Genomic DNA, 6455 nt, shown 5'->3' with positions numbered 1-6455 from the left:
AGATTATAATGTCAGATTTCTGAGAAGCAGGAAACAGTGTTGAACCTGTGAAAGCAGCAAAGCGAGATCCCCGTGGCTAAGTCTTAATAAAGTTTGAGCCAGAATACGTGATCCCATCTTGTTGAAAGGGGGAGTCTGAAGACGTGATCTGGATCAACATTCAAGGGGGAGTTTGAAGATTATTAAAGTCAAGATTGAATGCTAGCTGCTGATGCTGTTAAAATTTGAAATCAAGAGATCTGATCAAGAGAATTAGAAGATAAAGAGATTGAAGGATGCTTACAGTGTCAAATAAATTGGAAAGAGCGAACAGACTGAAGACTCGATGCCAAAGACTTCGTCAACTTCCAAGGGGAATCTGTTGGTGCACAAATGTCTGTTAACTTCGTCTTTATCGAGTCGTATGTCTAGATAGGATAAACCAGTGCTCAGTATACGGAAAAGTAGGATTTGTATGTGTATAGGTCATTTTGCACGAAATGGGCAATATTTCGTACGAAATGATCACTCTATAAATAGCTGAGCATGGTTCATCATTTGTAACGATCCGGATTTCAGAGCCGAGGTGCTGCCAGTTTGTCAAACGATCTGTAAAGCTTTGAAATCAATAAAAAGAAGATAATTAAGGAGAATCAAGCTGTAATCAAGTTCGTATCATTGATTCCGCCTTTGATATGGACTAAAAACTCTTCTGATCGACTCGTATAGGTCGCACGATGATCCAACAAGTGGTATCAGAGCTCCTTCTTTATACAGTCTCCATGCCTACATCCAACCAAACACATTAAAAAAACACTAGTTCCTGGTCTATAACTTAACTTACATGTCCAAGAAGGTTATCACTATGGCCCCTATGAGAGAATTCTCTGTTTCTCTTCCCGTAAATTATCTCCAACACCAGAACACCAAAACTAAATACATCAGATTTAATTGAGAAACGACCATGCACTGCATACTCTGGAGAAATGTAACCACTACAGAGATGTCAAGCAAAATAAATTTACAGATTAGTATCTCATCTTTGTTCTTTTCTAGGAAAAAAACGTATTCACACTGAGGAGCATAATCTCACTGTGTTCCGACTACTTTCTTTGTCTTATTAGTGTTATCATGCCCTACAAACTTTCTGGCTAGGCCGAAGTCAGATATTTTTGGATTCATGTCACCATCCAGCAAAATATTAGTTGCCTTGAGATCTCTATGGATAATCTGAAGGCGGGAATCTTGATGTAGATAGAGAATACCTCGAGCTATCCCTTCTATTATATTGAAACGTTGAGGCCAGGTAAGCATCAAGCTTCTGGTTTCATCTGCCGATAGGTGACTACTATATGTTACGTGTTATTATATAAAATTTGAAAGTAAGATACTGTGTAAAACCATTGAGAGTGACAAACCAAATAGAAACCAGTCCAAGCTTTTGTTAGTCATGTACTCGTAAATCAAAATAAGTTCATTTTGATGAATGCAATATCCAAGAAGCTTCACAAGATTCCGATGCTGAAGTTTTGCAATATAGATGACCTCATTTTTGAACTCATCAACCCCTTGTTGGGAACTCTATGAGAGTCGCTTGACAGCTATTTTTCTTCCATCCTTCAACACACCCTAAAAGAATACAATTATGCTTACGATAACTTGTATTTCTGAAGAGTTTACACTTTTCATTCATGATAGGAATAAGCAATGCATTTTTTTAAGAAGCATAAAGAAGTTACCTTGTAAGCCGGACCAAAGCCACCTTGTCCAATCTTATTGGAGACGGTGAAGTTACCTGTGGCCCTGGCTACTTCATATAGGCTAAAACATTGTATATCATCAAGCTGTTCCATCTGCAAACTTGTGTTCTTTTCATCATGCACATTCCACTTTCCTAAAAAAGATTTTACTTTTTAAATTTCGTATCCTATAAACATGCAAATGTGCTAACATTACTTGCTACTTGGTGTTACCTTGACCTTTCATGTGAGGCGTTTTCTTTATCCTTCTACATGCATATGCCACAACAAAGAGAAGTAGCGGAGCTGATGTAGTTAAAAGCACTAGTATAAAATTTCTTTTCCATTCGTCGAGATCGGGCTGGGAGTTCACAAGACCTTTCAATAAGAAATAATAATCGTTTAGCGCATAAGCTAAAAAGACAATGATAGTCCATTTTTTATAAAATAACGTATGGACCTTCTAATTTTGAGGCTGACATTCTTATGTAAATATCTTGATCCACATCATATTTTCTTGTGTCCAAAAGCTCATCAAGCCATAGCAAACATCCACTTCCTCCATTTCTGATATCCAAACTTGTATAAGCGGTACAAGAGCAGTTCCATTTGCAAGCTATCTCACATTCTCCGAGGGTCATGCTCACATTATACCAGGCCCGTCGTGTGTTTGGTACCTTCACTCTTGCGATTTTCCAAAAACCATCCCAATTACCACTCCTATTACCACACTGCAGAAGCTTTTTGCGTATACACCCACTTACCCAATCTGACGCCTCCCATTCTTCTGGATTTCTTGGTTCAAACCCTTCCATACATGTACAAGGTGGATGCTTGTTAATACTACATGTGACAATCAGCAAAATTCCGGTAATTCCGTACAACCTGAACAACTATTATTTTCACGTGTTTTACTTGATTTTAATTAATTAAGTCTTAAAAGTATAGGAATTATAAAAATGATAGTGAATTATGATAACAAATCCGTTGCGATTAGAAACAATATCCTTGACTAACAATGGGAACGCGAATAAACGATACTTGTCAATACTAGTCGCGGTACAGTCTGACACGATAAAAACAAGACATACAGATATGTCTACACAAATATTCTATAAAAGCTTTGTCTAAAATAATATGTGCCTTATTATTTAGAAAATTCCAATTAAAAACCAAATTGTCCAAGTCCGCAGAAAAATACAGCAATCCTACGGAAGTGTACAACATTCCGCAGAACGAAACAGTAACTGTCCGAAAACCCAAAAATAAATATTATTTGACATAAATAATATAATGGGTATTAAAAATGACACAAAATCCGCAATCGAATCTTGTTGCGTTAAGTTGCACGGGTAGTTCAGTAAACTGCTAGACAACAAAGCCGGTACCGGAACCGTGTCAGAAATAATAAAATTTTTAGTCCAAAAAGTTGGATTAATTATTCGGATGATAAAACGTGTGCAAAAATAATTCTTGTCATGTATTTACTTAAACAAAACACGGTGTCAGTATTTAACCCGGTACAGGACCTGAACCAACTTTTTCACCCGAACAATAAACTAAAAATTTTGGTGGACTATTTTTACCTAGTGTCACATTACTTTAAAATATTAGAGCTTAAAACCTTGTAGATATTTTTATATAAAATATCAAAGTTCTTAAAATTCCTAAAGCTTCTAGTTTAAACAAGATTTTTATATAAAAAATAAGTAAATACCCGTTAAGCTGCACGGGTAGTTCAGTAAACTGCTAGACAACAAAGTCGGTACCAGAACCATGTCACAAATAATAAAATTTTTAGTCCAAAAAGATGGATTAATTATGTCACACCCCCAAAATACACACGCGGAGTACTACCGCTTGGGAGCGTGACTGACCAGGATCAAACCACCAATCATATAGAACAACGTAAATAGTAAAAGTAATGTAATTTAAGCAAACCAATCCATATGAAAGGTGTTTCAAACATAAGTATAAATTCAACGTTTAGCGGAAGCATATGAGTAAAAGCCCAACATAAGTAAAGTATGAAATGTCAAATGTTTAATCAAAGCAATCACGATCCTTGTCCACAACGACCGCCCCTCCCCATGCAAGCTCCATGTATACCTAACAACCTGCAAGGCATGTAACAGAGAGTCAACAACTAGTTGAGCAAGTTCACAGAAAGTAAGTTCGTAATAGTAAGTTCGTTTCGTAACGTGTGGCTCTACTGGGCCGATAGTACTTTCTATTGGTGGGCGCTTCCCATAGTTGCATATACACTAGACTATTTGTAACCATAAGTGTTCTTCTTACCGAGAACAGTAGTACGTACAAAGTTTACGTAGGTTTTACGTAAGTGTCCTTCACAACCGAGGACAGGGGTACGCGGGGGTTTACGTAGGTTTTACGTAAGTGCCTGACACAACCCGAGGCAGTAGTGAGTATAAGTTTACGTAGGTTTTACGTAAGTGTCCTTCGCAACCTGAGGACAGTGAGGTGTACAAGTATACGTAGGTTTTACGTATATATCCTGCGCATCCGAGGACGATGGTAGATAGTCTAGTAACAGTGTAAGTACAAATCTATTCCGTCAATCCCATTCCCAACCCCGGGAATCCCATGCCTTAGTAAGAGCGTGAACTCACCTTGGTTTGCTCGGTATGTTATTGCTTCTAGTGTTAATAAATGGTTAGGTCCGTTACACACGACCTAAGGTACATTGCATATAAACCCGATGTGAGTGTTTACGTTCAATTAGGGTTTACAACTCCTTAATGTCCAAACAACTGTGATTCCGTGTGATAATCGTGTACAGAATAACGTGACATAGATTGTTCATACACACAGTATCCTACAGTCATATACAGTAGCATACAGTAGCATGTTGTAATGTACAGAAACATACAGTAGGCTCTAACACTGGTGTTTACAAGTAAACTCGGATCATACATCACTTTGTAAAGTTCGGAATACATATATCATATGAAATTCGGACCACCATCAAAGCATAAAAACTCAGACAAGGCATCAAGAATTAAAATTCGGACAAGGCACACATCACTTAAAATTCGGACAAGCATCACCCCCTTTACAAGGTCGGACCATAACATATCACATAAACTCGGACTAGATCTACAAAGCATAAACTCGGACTAGATGAATCACAAGAAATTCAGACCATCAAGCTATAAAACTCGGACTCCATGTTACTTATACAAAACTCGGACCCTCATGCAATTCATTCAAAAATTCGGACTAGGTATCTCTTGAAAAATTCGGACATATCCCCATTCTAAAATTCGGACATATCATGAGTAAACACACTTACAAAATTCGGACATATGAAAAGTATATCATTCAAAAGTCGGACCTCACATGCATCACAAAGGTCGGACCTCCCTTTACCTATGAAATTCGGACCAAGTGTTAAACAGAAATTCGGACCAAGCATCTTAATGAAAGTTCGGACCTTTACAAGCATTATAAAGTTCAGACTTTTACAAGTAGTACAAAGTTCGGATCATACAATCAATCATGCGAATGTTCAACTTCAATGTAACAGTTACGTTCTTCGATCAAGAAACCCTAATTTCATGCATTGGCCAGTGCAGTAATCAAATTAACAATCAACAGTTCTAACATATCATGCATCTTAATCATCAGGCAAATGATTACACAACAATCATAACCATTTCACAAGAATCAGAATCAATCAATAAACACAGAACTATTGTATGAAGAACTAGGGTTTTGTATGAAGAACTAGGGTTTTTGCATGAATCAAACAATCAATGATTAACAACAAATAACTATTAAACGATTACCTTGGATTGATTCTAGATAGAGAGAGGAATCAAGAGTGATGATTGAGAGCTTGTGCCAATGATGAAGAAGATGGTTGTAGGAGAGGAGAGGATGATGTGAAAGTACGTATGTTGATTTTGTGTGATGATTGGTGAAGGAGATTAGGGTTAAGAGTTGTTAAGATTTCACTAACTACTCTACTCACCCCTAAGTATCATCTTTTACATAAAGCACACCCATCACATAATAATTTACAGTTTCATCACCAAGTTCATGTATTTGTCAAATCATTCGTAACATAACACATAACCATGCAACAATTACAATACACTTTATCAAATCACAACGTTTACAGGTACAAAGCAACAAATTGTGTAACTAAGCAACTAGACAAACAGTTAACATGCAATAACTGCGAAAGTGGAATCTTGGAAACTCGAGTTGTCCCAATATCCCCAACTTGAAAGAAATTTCGTCCCGAAATTTAGCATGCGGTTACTGAGGAAGCTAGGTAAGTTGTATCGTTTACTGGTTTTCCTGGGGTGTCACATCATCCCCCCGTTGATTTGGAATTTCGTCCTGAAATTCAGTAGTAGCTTCAGCCTCAGTAGCAGTTGCATTGTTCTGGAATAACTGGGGATATTTGAGTTCCATTTGGTCTTCTCGTTCCCAGGTATACTCTGGGCCACGACGGGAGTTCCAACGAACTCGTACAAGAGGTATTCTGGTGTTCTTGAGGACCTTGACATCCCGGTCCGTGATTTCAACAGGTTCCTCGACGAAATGCAACTGTTCGTCGATAGTGAGTTCCTTCAAAGGAACTATGAGGGTCTCATCTGACAGACACTTCTTCAGATTCGACACGTGGAATACGTTGTGAACTGCACCGAGTTCAGCTGGTAGATTCAGTTTGTAGGCCACTTTGCCTATTCTTTCTATGATCTCGAA

The 6455-nt window shown here is 37.8% G+C and overlaps 1 long non-coding RNA gene across 1 annotated transcript; it reads right to left on the bottom strand.

The window, feature by feature from the left end:
* Nucleotides 1-925: 925 nt before the first annotated feature.
* LOC110892903 lies at nucleotides 926-1514 on the bottom strand. The gene is made up of 2 exons (XR_004874101.1): nucleotides 1398-1514; nucleotides 926-1310 (listed from the first exon to the last, which is right to left on the bottom strand). It is a non-coding gene; the product is annotated as an uncharacterized LOC110892903 (long non-coding RNA).
* Between the last annotated feature and the right edge of the window lie 4941 nt (nucleotides 1515-6455).

The sequence above is a fragment of the Helianthus annuus genome, chromosome 12, assembly GCF_002127325.2.
Source record: "Helianthus annuus cultivar XRQ/B chromosome 12, HanXRQr2.0-SUNRISE, whole genome shotgun sequence".
NCBI lineage: Eukaryota > Viridiplantae > Streptophyta > Magnoliopsida > Asterales > Asteraceae > Helianthus > Helianthus annuus.
Note: the sequence above shows the minus strand (reverse complement) of the source record. Positions and strands in the feature narration are given on the sequence as shown.